This window comes from Cynocephalus volans, chromosome 7 (assembly GCF_027409185.1).
Source record: "Cynocephalus volans isolate mCynVol1 chromosome 7, mCynVol1.pri, whole genome shotgun sequence".
Lineage (NCBI taxonomy): Eukaryota > Metazoa > Chordata > Mammalia > Dermoptera > Cynocephalidae > Cynocephalus > Cynocephalus volans.
Window position 1 is genome coordinate 107,481,879 of NC_084466.1, and position 25,629 is coordinate 107,507,507.

Genomic DNA, 25,629 nt, shown 5'->3' on the forward strand with positions numbered 1-25,629 from the left:
CCCTTTCAAAATGGAGTCACTTTTAAATAGACAAAAGGAGTCAGTTTTGTGCCAAGTGAATGATCACCCCCTCATGTGTCTGTCTGGAAGTTCTCCGAGTGGACACCTGTACTTGACTTGTCACTACCCTCTCTTTCTGATATTAAAGATTAGGGCCTTGGTAACTCCATTTCCAAAGACGGTACAGTGAAGAAGGTTTATACCATGCAGGCTGCCTGTGATACCTTTCCTTGTGAATACATTGAATTCCACTATGGCCTGGGGTCTCTGGAGGATTCAGAGAGCACAGGGCAAGGCTTTGCCTCCATGAAGAGAAGTAAACAAGTGGGGAAGAGTTGTAATACCCAGTGGGCTGAAATTCCTCTGGGAATCCTGGGGATGGAGAGTGAATCCATCTGGGAAACTGCAGATGGTTTCCTGGAAGAAACTGAGGGACAGAGAAGTTTGTGTGCTTTTAGGGTATTTTCAGATGGCCCAATCATTACTATACAGCCTCCTCAATAGAAGTTTATTAAATGAGTAAATCCCTCAAGGTAGTGGAACACATGAGTACCTTTATCCTCAGTTGCGTCTTTGCAGGCTGGGAGTGAGGGGGTTGAAGTCCTATTCAATTGAGCGGGCAGACTGAAAGCTCCCTGAGGGAGGAGACTAGGTTGGGCGTGTTCACTGTCACCATCTTAGAGCTGGGCAGGGTATCTGACGTCCTGTAGGCACTCCATAGGCATTTGTTATGTGAATCCATGAATAGTACCCCCGGCTCTGTCCTCGGAACTCTGCCAGCCCGGAAGAGTGGGAAGAGTTGGTGAGGAGGGACGAGCTGTCTAGAGCTGCCAGAAATTCTAACAAGCCATGAGAAGCCAGAAGTCAATTTCACCTCTCATTCAGCCGTTTGTTTGCAAGAGGTTGTAAATTGCCTCTTTATTTGGGTCAGGGGCAGCGGTGCGTCTCGACCCCTCGCCCCCGCCGCGGGGACCCCTAAGGCCAAGTCGCAGAGAAGGGAGCCCTCCGGCACGTGCAGCCGCCCAGGGGAGGAGGAGGCTGGGCTAACGCAGCCCTTAGTCAGCAGCTGGGCTTGGTTTTGAAACAAAAGCCAATGTCCTCCCTTGGAGTCCGCGGCCGGCCAGCTCCGGGGGGGCGGGGGGCAGAAAGCCATGCTGCCCAGCCGGTTAGTGGCCCAACTTACTTTTCCAGAGCCTGGGACAAAGGACCAGCAGATGTACTGGGCTGGGTGGGATGTTGCGGGTGGGGCGCCGGGGCAGAGATCGCCCAGACCCTCCCCTCCCGGCCGCTTGGAAGAAGGGCCAGGGTCTCCCATTCTCTGCGCATGTTTGTCCCCAGTACCCCGCCTGCGAGCCGGGGCCGCTCGGGTTTGCGTAACGCCGAGGCACCTTTGCAACACGCGCCGGGAGCACAGACACACCAGGCCCTGGATTCATGAATGAAATCCAATCGTGTGGATATAAATAGCCGCGAAGGCTGCTAACGTCACAGAGCGAGCGGCAGCCGCCACGGCGGCGGAGCGAGGTGCCGGGGGCTCGGTTCCGCCCGGCTGCCCCGCCTGGGAGCGGGGTGGGGGCAGGAGGAGGGGAGGCGAGCGGCAGGAAAGGGGCGAGCCCCTCTCGGCCCGGACGGGGAAGAGCGGCGGCGGCGCCGGGCCAGCCGGCGAGGCGAGGCAGTGCCATGCTGCCTTTGTGCAAAGTTGGGCGGCGGGCGGCGCGCCGCGCGCAGGGGCCCCGCACACCCGCGACCGCGCGCAGTCGTGGCTGCTGCTGAGTGGCGGGGGCCCCCCCCGCTCCCCCGGCCCTTGAAGGCGGAGAGAGCTCGCGTCTCGCTCGGCTGCAGGGTAGGTTCTGTGTCGTGAGTGCGCTGTGGTATGAAACTTCTCCGAGCAGCCGCCGCGGAGCCCCCACCGCCCCGGCCCCAGGGGGTGGCAAGGGGGGTCCCCAGGCCCGTGCCGAGCGGCCCCAGCGCCCCGAGAGACAGAGTTGTGGGCTCGAACTGCTGTGGGAGCCGCCCTCGCCTCTGTGCGAGGCCGGGAACCCCTCATCAGAGGCAAGCAGAAGAGATTTCTAGGAGCGCCCGCACAGCCGCACCCCTAACTTGGAGCTGAGAAAATGTACAACAGGCACCCTTAGGCTGACTGCGCCAGGGAGGGGGTGGTGCCGCGTCGACAAAGGCTCTTTGCCTCCGAAGGACAGTGGTGGGGAACCGGAGGAACTGAAAAGGGGGATACGTTAGCCCCTTTGGCGCTTGCACCCCCATGAGAATTGACTGGTCAGCCCACAGTTTGGCGCTCCCTTCCCTTCCCCCCAACCCCGTGTCTATGGAGTCTGTTGTGAGTTGCTGTGACAACAGTAGGAGCTGCCCTGAGGGGCTCACAAAACACCCTACCTTGTCCCCGTGTGCTCAGCTGTCGGGGAATCAACCAGGGGGGAGATGTGCAGGCAAGAGAAGCCAGCCCCCTCCCCAAAACAGAAATGGAAAGGCACAATTGTATAAAAATATATCATTAGTTCCTACTGTTAGCTGCGCCGTTTCCATCCCCAGCAGTATCAGACATCTCAACTGAGGAGCAATGTCAATATTTAGACTTGGACAAGCCAGAAAGTTAGAAGGGAGCGCCAAGCGCAGGGTTTTGACTTGGCTTTGCACGTCAGCACACAAGCTGTGCCTTTGGAGCTGACTGCACACATTTGCTGGGGGGGGGATGCATGAAGGTTGATATATATGCACAGAGGCACCCCAGATCCAGGAAAATCTAGCAAGTTAAGACCAGGAGAGTCGCCCTAACTTTGAACTTACCCACCCTGTGCTGTTCACGGAGCCCTGTTGAACCCCAGCCAGATGATCAGCTTGAGGTTTGATTGATTTGGAGCTTCCCCCCAACCCAACCCGGACTGTGCTGCGTATCTACACTAAACATATTCTAAACTGCAAAAACAGTACTGTTATCAGTAGTTTTCATCTTTGTGTAAGTTCTCTATCAGCAGGAGTTAGTCAGAAGGCTGTGTTTGATCTTAACAAGCCTCAGGCTTTTTAAAACATACTCTCAGTTTGTTTACAAACAATATTTAGAAATTTGAAATTAAATTTAATTTTCAAAAACCTTATAGATGTCTAAGAGAGTCACTGGTTGCTAAAAAATAAACACAAGTACTTTTCAGTATATTGTCTGCATACTGCTCCACAGGTGGAGTGGGCAGTAAATTATTACATTAAACAAGGTTTCCTCAGGGATTCCTGGATCATATTTGGACATATTAGTGGGAAGGAGGTCTAACCAGTTGAATGCAGTGTGGAAGGCTTTGAAAAATCATTAGGAAGCAATAAAATCATGCTCAATATTTTACTAAATTTGCTCATTAGTGTTATTTTCACAGATTTGAAGGTAGTGTGAATTTTAAGTACATAAGTTGTGTGTGATCTCAGAGATGGAAATAGAAACATATGTGGTTTGATGTCACTGGCTCAATAATGCAACTTATTAACTACACAAATATAATTTAATAGGAAAAACAGAATTGGTCTTTCAGCTATGATTATATTGTCTAAAATGCTATTTTGGAGGAATAGCATGCCCACTTCCATGACTTCTATATTTTAAAATGTCTGTAAGGTTTTCACTGTTCCCATCCATCCGTTTGTGGCCAAAGGCTTTTTTGGTATCATCCCCAAATGCTCAGAAATATATTTTAGCAAATGCTACAAAATGTTAACCTAGCTATTTCAGGATATATTTGACCCAAAGAAATGCCATTTTAACACTGGCACTTAGCAAAAGTAAAGCAGATTCTGCCCTTTTTCAGAGGAAAGAAAACAACGTATGTTGAAAATTTTAGTGGCTCCCCATGTGCTCCTGGCAGGCAGTAGGATTTATAAAGTATTTCTCTTTTTTATGTAGGTAAGTCCAGCTGTGAGCAGGGTGTTCTCTTCTTCACTTCCAGCAAGCCAGGTCAGTGTCTGTGCAAACCCATGTGCATAGATTGATGACATCCAGTGTCTAATTCTGAGCATGCATTTCAGAGCAGGTTTTGTAATCATTTTGTCTTTATCATTTTTTTATGGACTCAATTATGAACATCACAAGTTTATTTAAATTATCCTATTTACTCTGGGAGTAAAATGGTACTAAAATGGGCCTTGAACCAGCTTATCCTTTGTAAGACATTTTTTGTTACTTTGGGGATCAAAATAGTGTCAGGCAATTGAGGATCCTGGGGATCTGAGTGCTTGATAATTGAGGTTTTATTTCTGTCCTAATCTTAGCACTATGGAGCTAGAAGAAACTTGATATAATTTATTGAGCATGAACCAAGGTTCAGGTAATGTGTTGCATTCTTTGCATTAATGTTTTCATTCTGCCTCAAAAAAAAAAAAAAAAGGAAAAATTCCTGTGAGTTGAAACCACTCTCTTGATCACCAAACTACAGGTGAGAAGTTGGAAGTTCAGAGAGGTTAGATAATATATTCAATTCCTACTTCTAAAAAATGGCAGGAATAGGATTTTTTTTAAGTTCTGTCTTAGACTAAGACCTAAACTCTCTAGTTGAAAAATTCTTCTCCATCAGCAGGGAAACTGAGGCCCAAAAAAGGTTAAATGGCTTGCCTAAGATAACTTGGAAATTATAGCTCACAGAATAACATTCAATGGCCCAGCTGTTGCGAGAAGAATAAATTTCATTCTCTTAAGTAAAACAATGAAATAGTAAGTTGTCATGTGTACTTTCTGGCATGGCACTGTCAAAGATATATATAGGGTCTCTGGCCTTAAGGATTTTACAAACAGATTTAAAAGGCAGATATTAAACATAAATGAATGAAAAATTAGAGAATAAATCAAGATCATATATGGCAGCAGGTTGAATTGGGGGTGAATGGTACATTTTGGAGAAGTTCAGCATTTTCCACTCTGTGAGATAACTTTGCAATTCGATGTATGCATGGAAAAAAAATTCCAAGCACATTTTTTTTCTGGATAGATGATAAATGGGTGAGAGTTTGGGAAAAGACAGAATGTAAAATTTCAACCCAATCAGGAGACATTATGCAGTCATCCAGAACTGCTATATTACAGTATCTGAAACTCAAAGATGTTATTGCTTCAAAATCATAGTAACATAATCTTGAGCAGTTTGAATCTTCACAGCATCTTCGAGAAAGCAGTATAATTTGGCATGATGCTTAAAAGTACTAGAATATCTGGATCCTCAGTTTGTCTGAAAAGGTGCCACATAGATAAATTTGGATACATAATAGATCACTCTCAACCAAAGCCCTGAAAATGGTTGATATCTAACAGTCCTAACCTTTTTTTGCCTAAATTGACAACCTTTTCTCCCACCACCTTCCCTCCCTCCCCTCTCCTTTTTGTGGAATAATTTGTTAACAGTTATTAATCCTTCTTAGGGAGTTTTATATAAAGGGGTAATAAAAAATGAAATAAGGAACAAATTACTAAAGAAAACCTTAAGATACCATCTTTTTTAAATGTACTGACCCCCAACTCAAGCTAATAGCCCTGAAAACTTAATTAGTTAAGAGAATTTTTAAGCATTTAAGGGGTTGTTATAAGCTGTCCTATAATAACTTTGTCCTGTAGAAGTTGTTATATAGTGGATCATTATGAGATAGATCATATCCATAAGAGCACGTGGCCTGTACAATCCCATTACAGGCCAAGACCTCACCATCAACTGATAATATGGTTAGCTGTGATAATGGGATCTCATAAAAATATCAATATAGCTACTACAAACCTATAATTTATTTAAAGTAGTAAAATTATACAGTGAGTCATATAATGTTAGGGCCAAAAGAGATCTTGGAATTTGCATGCTATCTCTGATAGTAATCATTTAATTAGCAATCATTTGTTTGCTTTTTTGAACTTCAGAAGGCTTTTTGGTTAATATGCATGACTTGTCTCTTTAAAAATGACTAGAAACAATTGAAATTTTGCTGGTTTTTGCTTCAGAAATTTACCTGTAGAAAACAGAGGAACTTTTTAATCTTTCTATAGGTCTTCCTTTTAGAAAATAGGCAGTTCCATGTCACTGTTGGCAGGCCTCCATCTGGCTTCATGTAATAGGGATTAAAGAGTACCGGTGACTTGACTCTGGTTCTTGTGCTCTCCCTCTCTTCTCCACTCTGGCTCCTTGCCACCCTCACGGCACCAAAACAAAACTTGGAGAGGGAGGGAAAACGAGTCACAAAAAGTGTACATGGAAAAGGGCAGGAGGTGAGAGAGTGAAACCTGGGGAGGTAGGGCAAGAAGCAGTCACTCAGATGGGTGTTTACGAATTGGATATTTGTCAGAGTCAGAATCAGGTTGTTGTTTTTTTTCCCTTAGTTTGTAAACCAATTAAAGCCACCTCATCCTCTTCCTGGCATCTTTTTGTTCCTTGTACACATAAGACAGAAATTGGGAAATGGGCAAATACAGACACTGAAAATGAAGTGTGGTTATGACAGTCACTCTTTCCAGATGTCCCAGAACACTCCTGTCTCCAGATACTTAATCTAGTTGTGCCATTAAATACATCAGCATGTCTCTAATCAGGTTTATCCACTAAGGGGCGAAATATCAAATTTTATAAAGAAAGAAAGAAATGCCAGTAGGTCTAGAAGAAAGCAACTATATTTCTCCACTCTGCAACTGAGTTTATTTATTGCTTACACACAGGGTAATGGCAAATTCCCAGTGTTAATGAGTTTATGATCTAAGGCTCTACCCCTGTGAAGAAATTTCCTTTGAATTGTTACCTAACCATAAACCAAATGCCTCACAACCACTGCAATAATAATAACCAGCACTTAGTATGCTCCTACTGTATGTCAGATATTTTACTGAATTACACCTAATATCCATTATCAATTCCAATTTTATGGAAGCAAAAAATGTAACTCAGAGATGTTAAGTAGATAATAGGAAGCACGGCTTGGATTTGCATCCAGGTCTGCCTAAGAACTAGAATATATATTTGTTCTAAACAAACTCCCAGAAAAAAATACTTTAAGCCATTTCATTTTAGGTTACTCCTGCAGGTGGTAGACTATAGAAGTTAAATAATTATTCTTTGGGTTTGTTTCATTTGTTTTTGTTTTTGTTTGTATATAACTTGAAGTACATACCGGTTTTGCCTAGACAAATTTGCTAACTCTTCAAGTCATTTCTAATCCAGTATACTTTGATGGAAATCACAATCTTAAACAGTTGAGTCAAGGAGGGTTGAATTATGGAGTCAGGAAGTTCCTCAGCAATACTTAGTCCAACCTATTATAGATGAAAAACACTGGCACCCAAAAAAGCGATGAAACTTGACTACTCTCATAGTTAATAAGTGACACAGCCGGAACTGAACCCAGATTTCCAAGTCTCAGCCAGGGCTCAATTCCATTATATAACACTGCCTGAAAAGTGCTAAGTCTTCTAAATCCTCCAACTTAGCCAAAATTACAACTAGGAAGTACAAAATACATGTGAAACCTAAGGTACATCCAGAAATGAGTGATAAAAGGATACCAGCAGTGTAAAGATATGGTGGGAATTAGGAGAAACCTTATCTATCTTTAGTGGTGTCAAGATAGAATAGTCCTTTTCTCTTATTCAAAACATAACACTCAATACTCTGATCCCTTCCAGCTATCTTTGTTGAGCAATCTGTTTGGAGCTTTTAAATTTTGACCAAGCTCTGGCTTTTTATTAGCTATGTCGCTCGGATGAAATACTTCTTTGGACCTCACTTTCCTCATCTGTAAAATGGGAACAGTTATCACCTCCCTCAAAGGATTATAAGGATGTCGTGAGATCATGCACATAGTAGGTACTCAGTAAGGGTTAGTTCTCTTGGCCTTCCCAGAGTATATCAAAGTATACTCTGGCCCAGTGTATAGGCCCAGGCGTCTGTCTAGGTACCAATGGCCCCATTCACCATTACATTTGTTTTCTTTACACTCTAGGGTTGCCCAAGATTACTTAAATTGTTTTATTGCTTTAGTTTCTGCCACAAACTAATACCAAGCTCATCTTCGAGATTTGTGGTTCTCATTTTCTTCCAGACACTGTTTAAATATCTAACATGTTTTCCACATAGACCTTTGCATCTCAAAGCAACTATTATATTTCCAGCCAAATAATGAAGAAATATTTCCAGAGAATATTATTGCCAGTAGAACATTTTTGTTTTCAATTTCAAAACATGTGAGACTTTTCTAGCTTCGTTTCAATTAACTGGAGTTGAATGTTTGGAGTATGCCGGCCCTGTCTTTTCTTTTTGTCCTGTGTCACTGACTAATGTATTGGTAGGAAAAGCATAAACACTACAACTTCCCCCTCTCACTCTCAGCACTTGATAACTGCCCTAGCCTAAATTACATCTCTAGGAAGTGTTTTGTCACACTCTTCTCCCCAACTGCCACACTTTGTCATGTGGCACTTGCTGCCCTGCTTTGGACTTTTGGAACCAAGTCTTTGGCAATTCATCCTGTTCATCATAGACAGGAGTAAAGTTACTGTTGTGTTTTCTTACTCGTACCTTTTTTTCCTTTTACATTAAAAATCCAAGTGGCCTAGAATAGATTTTATTCTCCTGGTGGCTCAGTTTCCCTTTTAGTATTTGGCAAATATATAGCAATTATGTGTTTTCCCCAGTGCTGTGAAGTGGCTAAACTGGGGCTAGATGCTTAGAAATCACCAATTGCTTGATTGTCCCTAACCTTGTTAATAATCTCAAATTGGTTATATATAAGTTTCACCTCTTACCAAGGAGTTAATTATTTTTAAAGCAGGGCTCAAACTTTAATGTGCATGCAAGAAGAATGGGCATCTTTTTAAAGTGCAGATTCTGATGCAGGAGTTCTGGGGTGGGTGGGCCTGAGATTCTGCTTCTCTAACAAGCTCCCCAGTGATGCTGGTGCTGCTGGCCTGAGGACCACACTTTGTTTGAGTAGTGAGGTTCTAAAGTGTAGTCGTAACTCTGCGTTGTAGGCCATAACTAGGCTCTTGCCTTCTTTTGTTTGCTTGTTTCTTAAATCACTATAGAGAGCTATGAAATCTTAAACATGGGACAGGTTTAGACAGTGGTGTTTGGTAAATCAACCAGCTCTCTGGGAAAAAAATAATTCATATATGTACATATATAAGTTGATTATAAAGTTTACTGACATAATGTGTGGTACACGATTTACAAATAATTATAAAATGTGTAATATTCCATATTGTAAATTCCATATAGCCAATTGGGTCTCACACAATGTTTTTGTTGGTTTTTGGTGAGCTCTGCTATCCATAGTCAACCTATGGTACAATTGATGAAGGGATGTAGTTTTCATATAAGTGTTGCTGATATTTTCCTTTATGTTATCAGGTAAGACAGAAGTGAAACGGAAAAGACATACATCAGAACTGTATTCATTCATTCATCCATGATGCTAATAATTTCTTGCTGAGCTAGATAACAGTTTTTAAATACTGGAAGGATTTTTCCTCAAATGTACTATTCACAATGTAACAGCCACACATACAACACATTTTTAAGTTTAATCTGCATTATTAACATTTTTAAATAATCTTCTTAAGCTAGACAATCAACAGAACAACAAAGCAAGCCCGAGTTTGTAGTGGTTGTCTATTTCTGTGGTGTGAATGCTCCTATCATTGCCAATTTCAAGCTACTTATATGACTGAGCACAGAGTTGGGAAGAGATGGGACAGTAGTACATCATTATTTGGTATTTCCACCATTTAGGTAAAAGTGGCATAAACAACCTCAAAAGTATTAGATTATAGTAAAATACAGTCGTAAGTAGCTTAATGACAGGGATATGTTCTGAGAAATGCATTGTTGGACGATTTTGTAGTTATATGGACATCACAGAGTGAACTTACTTACACAGACCTAGATGGTATAGCTTACTACACACCTAGGCTATATGGCCTAGTCATTATAACCTGGTGGTGCCACCGTCCTATATGCAGTCCACCGCTACCAAAACGTAGTTATGCCGCACATGACAGTAATTAGATAGTGATGAGTTTTGAGTACCTATTACCTTTGTTTTTAGTATATGTTATTTAATTATAAGTTTCTATAATTTAATTTTTAATACTGGCACAAATTGAAATTGCAAAATTTCTAAAAATTTAACAAGGGGTTAAATGCTTCTCGTGGGTTAACAGGAACTAGCTCCACTAGATGTAGATCATTTGGGCCAATGATTCCCAACCTTGGCTATACATTAGAATACCCCAAGGAACTTACAGCCTACATTTTTAATAGATCCACGTTAGAGCCCAAGAATCTGAACTTAAAACATTTTTATTGAAGTGTATCATATAAAGAAAAATGCACAAATCATAAGTACATAACAAAGATTTTTCACAAATTGTACACACCCACACAATTAGCACCTAAATACAGACACAGAATATTACCAGCACCCAGAAGCCCTTCTCATACCCCTATCCAGTTGCTACCCAACCAAGGTAACCACTATCATGATTTGTGTTACCACAGATTAGTTTTGCCTGCTTTTGGTCTTCATGTAAATGAAATTATATACTATGTACTCTTTTGTGTCTGGCTTCCATATTATGTTTGTGAGATTCATCCATAACGTATGTAGCAGTAGTTCATTCATTTTTAGTGGTGTGTAGTATTCTATTGTGTGAATAAACCTCAATTTATTATTTATCCATTCTACTATTGATGGGTTGTTTCTAGTTATTGGCTGTTCTGAATGGTGCTGCCAAGAACATTCTTGGACAGACAGCAGTATTGAAAACAAAACACATCCCCCAGTGATTCTAATGAGCAACTAATCTCTTGACTGGCTTCTCTACAACTCCCCCTCCTCTCTTTTATTTCTTATATAACATGACCAAGGCCATTGATTCTTCCATGTGAATGTACATAAGCCATGAAGCCATGTGCTTCCATTCATGACAGTATATTCTCCTGGCTCTTTTCAGTACAGGTTCATCAGCTCCCCCTTTCATCAAGACATCTGCCTTTGTGCACTCTAAATAGAGATGAGATTTGGCTTCACATCAATAAGTACGGGGGAATAATAGACATGGTGGATATGGAGCCAAAGGCTAAATTTGGCAGCTGATTATTAAAGCTTCTGGAAGAGGCTTCAAGTAAGGGAAATTGTTTCCCTTTGTGTGTATCAAACAAAAATCAACAATGAGCTCTTAAAATATTTCAGATTCTAATATTTTAAAAACTATTTATTTGAAGTTGACCGGGGACTCTCCTCTGTCATGACAACTGAAATCTTTCAGAGTCTCATGACTTGATCTGGAAAGACCAGGAATGTTTTCACACTGGCTGGAACAACTACAGCTAGTGTTCATAGATTTGTGCTTGTTGCATTGTGCTAGGCTGAGGGGTTGAGTAGTTTTTTGTGTGGGTTTTTGTGGTTGAGCCTATAAGATATTATTTCCTTTGATATAAGTAAAGGGAACTGAATGATCAGGAACTCTAAGATGATATTGTTGATGAGAGAGATAGCTGCTCAGGGTTGAAAGGAAAGCTCCAGGAGCAGCAGGGCTGTTTCCTACCATATGAAGGGCACTTCACACAGATCTCTCAAGGTACACAGAGAGAAGGTCAAGGATAGACATTAATTTCATATAATGAAAAAAGAATGTGGTTTTCCTACTTCCTCACCATCACTTTTTTGTTAAATTTCTTTGTTACACAATAACATTGTTCATTATAGAGAAGAGGGAATATATAAATAAGAAAAAAGAAAAAATTAAGAATCAGTTATAATCCTACCCCATAAAAGATGTTGGCATTGTTAGTTTAGTGTATCCATATCTCAAATCTTTTGTGCATATTTTAAGTACACAATTTTTAAGGAATGGTGTCATTATGTAAGTTTTGTAATGTTTTTTCATTTAAAGATTATGAACATCTTACTATGACTATAAATGTACTCCTATAACATATTTTTGATGGCTATATATACTTTCATTATATGGACATATGTTAGGTTTTTTTAGCCTATCCCATCATTGGATTTTAAAGTTATTTCCAATATTTTATTTCCACAAATAATGATATGATAAACATTCTTTTAATGAAATCTCTTTGTATGCACTAATTATTTTTCTAGGAATAAAGACTTATAATTAGATGAAAGTTAAGGACATTTTAAAATCTTTTGACTTAAAAAGAATGACCTTTGACTATCCAGAATGGTATTATTATCCACTTCCACAAACAGTGACTCATCCTGCTTTTTAAAATCGTACAATCTTTTCTGTAACACTTTCTAAAAGTTGGAGAGTATAGGAACATGTCCTGAAAATACTAGCTAGAATCTATTCATGGCTATATTCAGCCAATAACCTCAAATAAAATATGAGATTTTAAGAAGTCTGGTTTATTGTCCACAAGCACTTTTGCATTTATGGTCCAACTTTGCTAAGAAATCCTGGAAAAAAAAAAACTTTATTTGCCTGAATCAGAGCATAACCTAATCCTAACTGGCATATTACAGTCTCATAAATGTTTAAATGCAATTGCTTGATTGTCATTATATCTGAAGATTATACAGCAGGCGGTCTCTGTGGTGCTATAGAAGCTAACTGAGTGACATCTTTAGAGAATGCCTTCAGTGAATAACTCACTACAGAGCACTGTAGACTTTTCATTATGAAGATGGATTTTTAAGCATCTGTAATCAAGAGATTTGATATTAGCTTCCTCAAACAAGCACTTACAAGTTTGACATCTTTACTTGACCAGTATTTTAATTACTAATTCTTGACAAAATTTTTTGATCTAGCTCTTAGCTAAGACTCACCCATGAGGACTATAGGGCCTCCAAAATCAATGCGTACGGTCTTTTGTTGCATTTTTTTTTTTAACTTTAGAAAATGTGTTTTTTTACTTTAAAAAATATGTAACATACATAAAGAAATGTGTACAAATCACAAATATACAGCTTGATGAATTTTTACAATCAGAACTTACCTATGTAACCTTCACCTTGATCAAGAACCAGACCACCAACGCCCTGCTTCTGCACCACTCTACTGTCCCCTCAGTGCATTTGAAACACTTGAAATTTTATATCCGGGGTAAGTCCTTCATTTACAGGGTTCAATGAACCATTACTTTACATGAACTTGCTACTGTTAACTTCGATTGTGATGTCTCTCTTGTAACTGAAAATGTGTGGAAGTCTGCCTTTCCAAGTAAAAAGTTACATAATTAAGTTTGTGCACTGAGTTTGCATCAATATTTATGTGTTTGTGATTTGTAGGTACATACATACATGGCATGCATACCAACAAATTTAGAACTACTTTCTTCTCAATGAATGTAAATCTGAATTATACTATATTGATCCAAGCTTAAAATATCTTAACTGCAATTGATTGCCACAGAATATTTCATGTGCTCTGTTTCCAAACAATTTCTTAAAATTGCTCATTTCACTTGCCATAAGTATTCCCTTTGAATGCTCAAGATTTAAAAGCCAAGAATTTTTTATCTTCTGTTTGGGATAAAATTGTATGTGTTTACCCTGGATATCCGCAGCTGTCTTTTTATTTGGTTCCATTTCTGTGTCTGATATTCAGCAAAATATCATTTAGATTCCTGTGTTTATTTGAGAGCTTGAGTCAGGAAAAAAACAGGTTTAGCAGGCTCACCATGCTTTATAAATATATGATTTTAAAAATGATTTGTGCATCATCAGAACTCATTTATTGTAATTGGATTATATCAGTGTACTCTTAGTAAAATTAAGAATCAAGGGTTATACTTATAGACCCATTATTTTTTTAAAAGCTAAAACATTTTTCCCATTATAGATGTATTACCATAGTCATAAAAGGAATAGATGCATTACCATAGTCATAAAAACTAATGAAGTACTGATACATGCTACAACATGGATGAACTTGAAAATATTATGCTAAGTAGGAGAAGACAGACACAAAAATCCACGTACTGTATGATTCCATTTATGTTCAATGTCCAGAATAGGCAAATCCAGAAAGACAGAAAGTAGATTAGTGGTTGCCCGAACTGGGAGGAGGGGGCATGGGGAGTGACTGCTAGTGGGTACAAGGTTTCTTTGGGGGATGATGAAAATGTTCTGGAATTAGATAGTGGGGGTAGTTGCACAACTTGTGGATATAATAAACACCACTGAATTGTACACTTTAAAGGAGTGAGGATTATGGCATATGAATTTTATCTCAGTTTTTTTTTAAGGGCAATACATGTGCATTGTAGAAAATTCAGAAACTAAAGTGGAAGAATGGCAGGAACAAGTTATTGCCCCATTATCCAGCAAGAATTCCTGTTACCTGTTTAGTGTATTTCCTTCCAACTTATTTTCCCTGTACGTATTGTTGCAGGGGGAAGAGGTTGATGTTGCTTCTCGTTAGATGTCAGAGACACAAATATGACATTTAAAGTAGTCACATATTAATACCCACCCATCTCTCCCAAAAAGGGGTGGGTCCCAAGGAAGATCCATTTAGTTGGGGAGGGGAGAAATGGATGGGAACGCAAATAAGACAAGCAGAGTGCAGTGGCTAGCCCTGGAAGAGGGTTGAAGAAGATCCTGAAGGGAGGAGATCCAGGGTCCCGAGAGGCAGAAAGAGGGATTTGAGCAGTTGCTATGAGAGGTAGAACTCTAGAGGGAAATGTTCCAAAGAGACTTTTTAGGAGTTTTGCTGCAAGATGCGTGATACGTTCTGTAAACCACATCTCTCGATTCTGTAGTACCCTCACTGTTTTCCTGGCTTGCTGTGAGTCATAAATATGTGTTTCTTTTAGCTGCATCATGGTGCTAAGATGGTCCTTCTCATAAGCAAATGTGGAGGCCCCATTTCATTTAGGTTACACGTATTTGTTTATTTTACGTAGTTTCTGTCAACTGTATTTTAGATTACTATTCTGCACTTTTCCTTAATAATGTAACATTAGCACTTCTCTGTGTTGTTGCAAGCTCATCCTAAACATAACTTTAATGATTATCTTACTAGATAAGACTTACTCAGTGTTCTCTTGATCCAGACAGAGTGATTAAAATATTTTTCAAGCATTATCCAATTTAATCTTCACAACAACCCACAAAGGAGGTAATTATCCCCAGTGTAGAGATAAGGAAATACAGACTTAGACAGAGTAAGTAATTTGCCCAAGATCACATAGCAAGTGCCTTAATTAATTATTCCCCCAATTGTCATAGGTGTAAGTTGTTTTTGTTTTTCTTTTCTTATTCTTAATGAAGATGTGATAAGTAAAATTGCTTTTAAAACATTGCCCATTTATTAAGTTATTTCCTTAGGTGGTTATATCAGAAAGTGTTTTCAAAATTTCAAAGGCTTGAGGTTTTTGTTGCTGTTGTAAAACTTTCAATTTTTTCATTTATTTCTTTGTGGTCAGAGAATTTGGTTGATACAATTTATGCTTTGGGGGATTTTTGTCCATATGGCCCAGCATGTAGTCAGCTTTGTAAATGTGCCAAGAACACTTGAAAGAAAGTACCCTCTCTTTTTATAGGCTTAAAAATTTTTGGAATATCTGTTAATTTAACCCTATTGTTTGTTATTCACAGTCTTCGTGCATTATTGTTTATTTTTACTTTTTCAATCTGTTATTGATTTATTCTGATTTTTCATCCTATATATTTCAATTATTTTTGTGAATTTCTCCTTATACTTCTAAAAGTTTTTTATTATTTGCCTTTTGTTCTATAGAAAGTTTATTATTGCTGTTATGCTTTTACTATGAATTGCCTCCTTTTTTTTTTTTTTTTTTTTACCTTCTTGACCATCTTTTACAGGTAATTTTTCTATACAATTTTGTAACCAAATTCAAAATAACTAGGCTGATCTTATATTTTCAGTTGGTTTTGGTTTCCACTGTGCTTTAAAGCTGCTACCATGCCTTTTTTTTTTTTTTTTTTTTTTTTTTTCCCCACTTATCTCTGAGTGTTTTGGCTAGTATCTTTGAGCAGTTTGATTCCTTAAGGGAACCTGGGTTTTTGCCTCCTGAGTCTTTGATATCTAAGAATAGCTTTATGCAGCCATCACATAAATATCAATCTGACCTGATTTAGAAATTTATTATTATGTTCTTTTTCTTTCCAGGATCTGTATGTATTTTTGTAAATCATCTTCACTTAGTGTATTGGTGAAGTTTATGGTCATCCATTTTATTATTTCTCTATAAAGAGTGTTTTTGACCATTAGTTTTAGAAGGTGTTTTGATAAGTTACTTACAGGATTCTTATGCAATTATTCGTTTTGCCATTGATATTTATAAACATTTTACTGAGATAAGAAAAAGTACGGCTTTGGAGTTTTCCTTTCTTTTTCTCTTCTTTCTCTCCTCCTCTCCTCCCTACCCCATCCTCCTTTTCATCATGTGAAAATCTTGTATTAAGTCACCTTTGCTCCCATGGTTGTCTGGGCACTCATACTATCCAGAAGACTGCATTTTGATAGTCAGAGCCTTTATTATCTTCCATCACATTTTCAGACAGCCTTTAACTTCTCTATTTAGATTTTTCTCATGTCTGTCCTGTACCTCGCTAATTAATTTCACTACATAGTCAATTCTGCTATTCATTGTTGCGGGTATGGTTTTTAATTTGACTATCTCATATTTCATTTATACATGGTCTTTCCTTACCTTGTGCTATTATCTACTAGTAACCTCATCTGCTATTAGTTTATATACATGCACTATCTTCTTTTACATGATTAAGTACATGGATCAGATTTCCTAAAACTTATTTTCTGCTATTTCTTATAGCATATCTACTTCAGTGGAAGACCCTTCCTGAATGTGTTTAGGTAATGCTTGTCCTTTTCTATGCTTCAGGGGTTTTAATAAACCATATGTTGAGTAGTCTCGGTTTACTCCATCCACATAAAAAAGGGTTCATGCTAGCCAAGGGTCGAAAGCCTGCATCACTTTACGCTCCTTCAAAGACCAAGGTAGGGCTCTATGATAAGTCCCAGGAAACCACCCAGTTCCGGAGCAGACAAGCAAAGCTACTCACAATAGTATGGCTTGAGAGACTCTTTGATGGTGAGATAGGGACAATAGTGAGGAATATGACCACAGAAGACATACCCATGTTCAGCCTTAGGGACTGCACCCCTTCGCCCCACTCCCTCTCACATTAATCCCTCAGGATCCTCACTTCTGTTCCAGTGTCAAAACTGAAAGGGCCTGCTTGAACAAACTGGAGGAAGCAAAAAGAGGACAAAAAGATCCTTTCCATCCTCAGTTCTCTCTACCCAGTCCATCCTCAGCAAGAGGCAGTCATCAGGATTCCTCCATGCGATGGTAGCATGCCAGTTTCCCAATGCTTTCCAGTAGTTCCATAACCTTCTCTCTCCTCCCTCATCCCAAGTCAGCCTGGCTCCCATGACTCCAGGTTATGGGCATCTGTGGCAAAGAACACCCTGCCTGCTTCCCAGGCCAGTTCTCTTCCATGTGGAAATGGGCAGTCTGCTGGTCTTCAGTGACTTTCTCGGCTACATGGAAGTGGATTTGGTAGAAATCCTTCCAGTTTCTAGTACATGGTTACTCCTTATCTGTAGTTTCATCATACTGTTGTGTTGTGGGGTCTGCTCTGTGTATAGAATAGGGCTACCTTCTGTGAAATGCAGGTGGAGGGGGTTCTGAGGCATCTGTGCTTCCCTCGCTATCTTGTCTTGAAGTCCAGCTAATTGCATTTTGTGATGTGGCACTTTGAGGCATAAACTGAACTACTTCATTCAAGACTCACTATCATATCAGTTATAAATCATTCTCCATGTGTAGTGGATACATGTGCCTCCTGCCTCCCTTCTCCCTTTTCCAGCCAGGTGGTAACTTGCCAAAAAGTGTCAGGAATTCCTCAAATTAGGATGTGAAACTGTAAAAGTGAATGAGAACCTTATGAGATCCTATATGTAAATATTATTAAGATTCATAAATTGTCTCCAGGCACTTGAGCACAATAAATGATCACATTCTTTTATTTTTCTAAATCAAATCCAGCCCTGACCCCCCCCCCCCGGCTGCATATATTGGGGCTCTCCCTTGTCCCCCGCCTTCCCATTTGGTGGAGGGACCTGGTCCTTGGTCCCTGATGGTTCACATGGTTACTGATTCTCCTCCTGCTGGTGAGCAATGGCTGGTACGATGCCATCTGTCAAATACTGCTCTTGTGACGGGCCACACAGATATCCCTCAAGATGTTCCTCTCACAGACCACAGGCTTAGCCACATGCAGCTGTGTTGGAGGCCACAGGACTTAATGATCAGTCACCAGAGATAGCTGAGCACAAGTTCTCTACCAGCCCTAGGTGGGAGGCTTCCCAATAAAGGTGGAATGGCTATACTTTTATATTCAACATTGATTGAAAGCTACATATGGGCCAGGTACTGTGAAAAGTTTTGAGGTTTTAAAGATGAATAATGGTTTCTGTTGTCAAAATTTATATTCTTGGTTGGGTGGCAGTGGAATATATATAATTACAAGTACATAAACACAATTATCTATATTACAAATCAGAACTTGGTAACTATTCCAGCAGACAGTATAAAAGAAGGATGTGTGAAGTGCACCTTCTTCCGACGTGTAGCTTCATGTGTCTCCTTTGCGCCATCTCTGCTGACTCCACTGTGCTCAGAGCCACCCCACTGTTTCTCCTGGAGAACGTGGGAGCTTCCTAACTGGTCCCCATCCTTGTTCATATTCCCCGACAGCACGTTCTCTGCATAGCAGTCTCAGTGACACTGGTGATACTTTCAAAACCAAATCAGAACCTGTCACTCTTCTGCCTGAACACTTTCTTGGCTTCTCACTGCCTTTAGAATGGAACATGAGCTCCTGGCTGTGTGCGGTCTGGCCCCTGCGGCCTCTCCAGTCGCCCCTGTCCCTGCGCCCCGCACTCAAGTTCTCCTGGCCGTTCCTCCCCCGCCTCACGGCTGGACGTTCTCACTCTTCCGTCGGCAGGAAATAGAGGCTCCCCGCCCATTACTGTCTCTCGTAGCACCCCTTGCTTTTCTTCAGGGAACTGATCGCATCTGTGATTATAAGTTCGTCTGCGTATTTAGTTGTGTCTCCCCACCTGACCGGGAAGTCCACGAAGGCAAGAACCACGTCTGGCCTGCTGACTACTGCACACGTGTGCGCCTGGCACGCAGCAAGTGCTCCACATCTGTTTCTTTAATTAAGACTGCCTGACTAATTAAGACTGGTGGAGAACAATTTCAGCAGGAGGGTTAAGGACACAAGGAAGGGCGTTTGAGCAAGTACTGGCATAAGCAAAGTCGTCAAAGGAGAGGTTACACGGCACATTTGTAGGAGAAAGTAGACACACCCACGTGTCTCGAATGTAGCACACGATTTAGATATGGTGGTTTTGAAATCTACCCTGGAATTTTTATGCGTCTTTTAAGTTTTTGATCTGTTTATTTTTTCAATTAGGACACTGTTTATTAAGGGCAGTAGATTGGTAGAAGAGAAAGTTTATTTCTACTCCTGGCCCACCTCCCCTACTGACCTTGAATTTTTAAAAAATGGAAAGCATGATCTCGTGTGGGTCTCCACTGTCACAGAGCTCTGGTGAAGACAATGGGGGGGGGGCGTGTGAAAACGTGCTTCTGCGTTAGCAAAAAGTGGCTCTGTTCTATTGCATCCCTGGACTTCTATGCAGTGTCCTTTCTGTTACTTACCTCTTTTCTTTTTTTAATCAAAACATTCAACTGAAAAAGTATTGTTGATTTAAATGATGGAAGGAAGGCAGTGTGATCCTGGAGCTATATTTCTGTGAAGTTTTGACTTAGGGAAGCCCAGACTATTCCTACTGTCTCTTTCCCAGCTCTGGAACCATTCTCCATTCCAGCTGAGATGTTTATTTTATGTATAAGACAGCTCTGCCTGCCTATGACTGGTGATTAAGAGCTCAGGATAATGAAACTACACAGTCAAAATTTGGCTGTTGGCTATAGTTTTTATGCAACTCTCAATACTTCCCTGTTTCCATCAGTAATATAAAACGCTCAGTTTTTCTTTCAGAAATAACTCTTTAAATACACTAAAATTTGTTTCACTAGTACTTTTTTCATGAGCGATCTAAATTATTTCCTAAAGTTCAGAATATATGCTTTTCAAAAGAGCAGGAGAATGTAGTGGCTGTGCAATAGCATCACCAAGCTGTCTGTGAACAGCTGGGTGGAGCTAACAGTACAGAGGCCCCTCCATGGGCCTTAGATTTTTCTCTGTAAGCAGACTGCTCACCATGCCTTGATTGGAATAGCAAATATAACAGGAGGCACAGCAAAAGTGATGGTAAGAGTTGGTATATTCCAGTGGTGGGATGATTCTGAACTATTAGGAGACCTCTACTGAGGTGTCTTAGACAAATGATAAGCCTTTTTCTGCCCACCCTCCCTGATTGCTGAATTTCTGATGTTAGAGGAGTCTCTCACCTGAATTCAATTAGTGGCCGTGCACCCAAGTGTATCTGTTCAGAGCAAGGAGGCACATCTTGGGTTTTATCAGCCACAGTGCCCCTGAATTATTGAGTTACAGGGGCAGGACTCTAAGGGCATCTAGCCATAGTGTGAGTGAAGGAATGGATGTGTGCAGCACTTCCTGGGAGCCTGTGTCATAAGAGAGGGACAGAACACCATGAAGGCCATCAACTCAAGGACTAAAGCTGGGGGTGGAGTACCACAGTGGGAAGGGAAATGATTGGAGACCAAGGCAGTTAAATCACATTTGGTTGTGTCACTGTTTTGCCCATGGTTAGCACTAAGAGAGAGTCACAGTTAAATTGGGGGCTTCGAGCCCACACGGGGTAGTCAGAGAAGGCTTTACAGAAGAGGGGTTTTATATTCGCATATATTCCAAGTACTTTAGCACATAGCCATACCCCAGAAACACCTGATGATTCATTAAGTGCATGAGGTGGGCACTTTGAAAGTATAACCACACACACACACACACACACACACAAAAATTGCAAGCTCTACCGTTCCATGATTTGCTAATATAGGAAAGTGTGTATATGTGTGTGTGTATTTTTGTTTGTGATCACTTCTCCCAGAACCATTTATTGGTACGGAGGATAAAGTAAATTAGTCTGTGGGGATGAGTAGTTAAGGAAGCTTTTTGAAGGATGTGATATCTGAATAAGAGTTTAAGGAATAAACAGAATTTTCCAGGCAGACAAGGAATAAAGGAGGATTAGCGAGAGGGAATGGTGTGTGTAAAGGCATTGAAGTAATGTTATGGACTGAAAGTCTGTGTTCTTTCCAAATTCATATGTTGAAGCCCTAACTCCCAATGTAATGGTATAAGGAGTAGAGGTCTTTGGGAGGTGATTAGGTTTAGAAGAAGTCATAAGTGTCCCCATAATGAGATTAGTGCCCTTATAGGACGAGGAAGAGACCCAGTGCTTTCTTTCACTGCCTGCCACGTGAGGATACAACAAGAAGGCAGCTGTCTGTCTGTAAGCCAGGAACAGAGTCCTCGCTAGAACCCAATCATGCCAGCCTGCTGATCTGAGACCTCCCAGCCCCCAGGTCTGTGAGAAATAAATTTCTGTTGTTTAAGCCACCCAGTCTATGGCAATTTGTTATGGCAGCCCAAGCTTATTAAGGAGGAGGAGTTTTAAAAATTTTTTAGAGGTTATCCAAATAAGGTTTTAAGGAATAAATAGAATTTGCCAGGCAGACAAGGAATAGAGGAGGGTTGGCAAGAGGGAATGGTATGTGTAAAGGCACTGAGCAAACAACATTTAGAATTCAAGGAAGCCATTTTGTGTGGCTGAAGCATGCTATATTAGTTTCCTGTTGCTGCTATAACAAATTATCAAAAATGTAATGGCATAAAACAACACAAATTTATTACCTGATAGTTCTGGAGATCAGAGGTCCAAAATGGGTCTCACTGGGCTTAAAGTGTTGGCAGGCTGTGTTCCTTCTGGAGGCTGTAGGGGAGGATCTGTTGCCTTACCTTTTCTAACTTCTAGAGACCACCTGCTCCTCTTGGCTTATAACCCTTTCCAATGTCTTCAAAGCCCGTACATCATCATATTTCTCTCTGACTCTGACCTCCTGCCTGCCTCTTCCACATTTAAAGGATTCTTGTGATTACATTGGGCCCACATAGATAACCCAAGATAATATCCTTTTATTAAGATCAGCTGATTAGCAACCTTAATTCCATCTGCAACACTAATTCCCCCATGCCACGTAACAGAACATATTCACAGGTTCCAGGGGTTAGGACGTGGACGTCTTTGGGAGGCCATTATTTTACCTACCACATGCAATGCAGGGAATGTAGGGCGATAGTGAAGGGGAAAGTTGTCATGATCCGTCTATCCTAGGTGGAAAAGATCATCCTCCCAAGAGGGACTTTCACCTGATACAGTTTTTTAAATGGAGCAGTTAAGGTTCTGGAGATTTTCCTAAGGCATAATGGGTGTGTTTCCATTAACTATTGCTACATAATGAACCATCTCAAAATTTGGTAGCTTAAACCAACAATGATTTGTTATTTCTCATGATTCTGTGGGTTGGCTGGGTGTTCCCCTGCTGGTTTCACTTGGGCTCATTCATAAAGCTACATTCAGCTGGAGGATGGGCTGGGCTGGAAGATCTGAGATGGCCTCACGTTATCTGGCATTCAGTGATGGCCATAGGCAGGGCTGCCTCTGTAGTTCTCACTGTGAATTCTCATCCTCTGCCAGGCTAGGCCAGCTTCCTTCCATGGTGGCCTCAGGGCAACATTCGGGCAACATTCCAGCAGTATAAAGGTGGAACTCTAGAACCCTCACAGCATCACCTCCACCATGTTCTTTCGGGCCAACCTGTCACGAGGCTAGCACAAATTCAAGAGGAAGGAAATAGATGCCACCTACTGATAGGAGTTGCTGCAGTGGCCTTATTTCTTCTAGCACTGGCTATAAAGATAGGAGTTTTGCTCTGAGAGTGGGATTTTGAAATTCAAGATTTCAGAGGTAAAATGTTTCTGGATGACAACAATATTCAGCACACAGCCAGAAGGATGAATGACTCAAGTAAAGAGTGGAAAAAGTCACTGTCACTGAGGAAGGGAAGGCATGGCAAAGCTAGGATGTGGGACGCATCCCCCTTGGGCACAAGAAGATGCCAAGTGGGCAGTGCATGTGGAGGAGAGGCCTGAGGTGCAGCAGATGTCAGTAATAATAGCGGGGCAGGAAGGGGATACTCACACCCATGGGGTGATTCTGTGGACCGTGACGATCATGATCACACTTTTCTAAGTCAGCCTTGTGGGTGGTGGGCACCCAGGATGACTTTGCCAAGCCCTTCACTTTTCAACCTCCTCTTTGTCTTGTTCACTGGCCAGTTTTCAGATAAACTTACCACTTCTGATAGAGTACAGGCAGATTCTTCAGGTAGCTCTTTAACTATCAGTATCCATGTCCTGAGGATTCTGTGAGGGTATCAAATGGAGTTCAAGTCAGTTTTGAGTATTAAGATGAAGCTGCCATAGTAACAAGTTGCCCCTGTCCATTCTTTCAAGCTTTTCTATTTCAAGGAAGGAGACACCTTCTTTGTCTCCAGGTATGTATCTGAAGGCAAGGGGGTGTACATAGATCAGCAGGATTTATGGCAATGACATTTATTAACAGTGTTAAATGAGTAATATTTATTACTCTCAGTCTAGGTAAATAAAAGTCAGAAACCGGATAGTCGTTATCCAGATGGTCCTAAGAGCTCACTCAACCATAAGAGTGCTAGATATGAATAAATTAGAGCCTATAACAAGTGAAGAAGGATAAAATTGCATATTTTCATAATTACTACCAAAATTTAATGTTTATCTGTTTATGTGCAACAGATGAACAACTGATCTACAACAATACAAACATAGCATGAGTTTACATCCGTGGCTGTGACTAAACATTCTTAAAATGCTTTTTAGATTACCACAAAAGAAATTTCTGTCCCAAATGAAAGATTTTCAGTATTTGGAAATTCAGCAAATGCTTCCTGGAAATTCCATATCTGCAGCAAGTGACCTGGGTTATGAATATTTAATTCTGCCCTGCCTCTTATTTTCCCTTACATGTTATCCCCTTTGCACGAGGTCCAGCACCTTTGGCAGTCTCTTTGGTCTTGAGCAGATTGCTAGGGATTAGAGAACCCGTGGATGTTATTGTCACCTTTGACACAGAAATTCTTTTTAGGACTGTGCATGCAGTGTGTCTAAAAATAAGTGAGGTAATGATAGTTTATGTAATCATAGCCTTAATACAAAACTAGGAAGGCTTTGTCCCTCTCAAAGTGGTCTTCTGTAAAAGTTACACAGTCACTCTATCAATGCTGCTGTGATTCAGATTATTTGGGGGATTTCTCTTGGGGGGCTGCTATCAGAGCTGGTTTTACAAGCCAGCAAGAAAACCAGTTCTATGCTTTTCATTTCCTATCTAAATTTTGACTAAGTTCAGACATTCCCTCAAATGTTAGGGAGTGGCTTTCTATGGTGTTTATCTATCTAAAAAATTAAATTCACTCTCAGAAGAGTAAGAACATTTTCCACAACTTAGAACATTCAGAATAATGGACCCTGGGTTCCAAAGTTGTGAGGCTGCAAATGGAGCCTGTTTTTCTGATTCAGGCTGCCCCCTGGTAACATCACCAGAAACTTGTCAAGGAATGTTAAGAAGTGTTACCATTTTTATTCTCAAATCTAGAAATGCCCCATAAAAATATTTTTAACCTTGCTTTCAAACTCTATCATAATCTTATGACCTCCCTGTCCTCCCTCCCCACCCGAAACATTTTCTGCCTTCTTTGCTTAAGGTCAGCTGTGTTCTATCTTGTATTCCTGTTCTATTTTTAGTGAGTTACCCTTTAATTAGCGCTACTAAAATTTCTCCTTTTTATAGATCTATGTCATTATTAAATTTATGATTTTGCATCTAATTCTGGCCTTCCACCTGACTGAATTTTGTTGACATCTAAAGGCGTTTGGATTATAATTTTTGAAGTCATCTGTGTGTCAGGTCCTGCACTGGGGACTTAAAACATGAGTTCACAACAACCTTAGGAGATGGGTATTATTGTAATTCCCATTTATACAGATGAGGAGGCTGAGGCCCAGAAAGTACAAACAACTTGCCCAAAGTCAAATGACTGGGAAGTCGGGGAACTAGGACTTAAACTCACATCCATCTAAGGCAAGGTTTCTCAGCCTCAGCACCTTGACATTTGGGACCGGGTAGTTCTTTGTTGTGGGGAGCTATCCCATGCACTGCAGTACATTCAACATCAGCATCTTTAGCCCCTGCTCACTAGAAGCCAGCAGCTTCTAATCTACCTCCCACCCCGCCCCCCGACTGTGATAACCAAAAGTTGTCCACACATTGCCAGACGTTCCCTGGGGGTGTTTAAGAACCACTGATCCAAAGCCAAATGCATGCTTTTGCTACATTATGCTATTAGACAGGGAACTAATAAAGCCATGGAATTTTAATGCAAAATTTTAGTAAAAGGCAAAAGATTTACATGATCTGAAGAGAAACCAGACTATGTTTAAGGCAAAATTTTGAAGAGATCGATTTTAGGAGTTACCACACCTGGCTGATCA

The 25,629-nt window shown here is 40.6% G+C and overlaps 1 protein-coding gene across 2 annotated transcripts in view; it reads left to right on the top strand.

Moving 5' to 3' along the window:
• The first annotated feature begins 1,510 nt into the window (after window positions 1-1,510).
• The window catches only part of RHOBTB1 (Rho related BTB domain containing 1), a 60,748-nt gene continuing 36,629 nt past the window's right edge, over window positions 1,511-25,629 (top strand). The window contains exons 1-2 of one of the 2 annotated variants that reach the window (XM_063102778.1): window positions 1,511-1,843; window positions 3,902-3,952. The gene's annotated coding sequence lies outside the window, so the exon portion shown is untranslated. The remainder of the gene's footprint in view (window positions 1,844-3,901; window positions 3,953-25,629) is intronic. The other variant, XM_063102780.1, reaches the window with a different exon arrangement.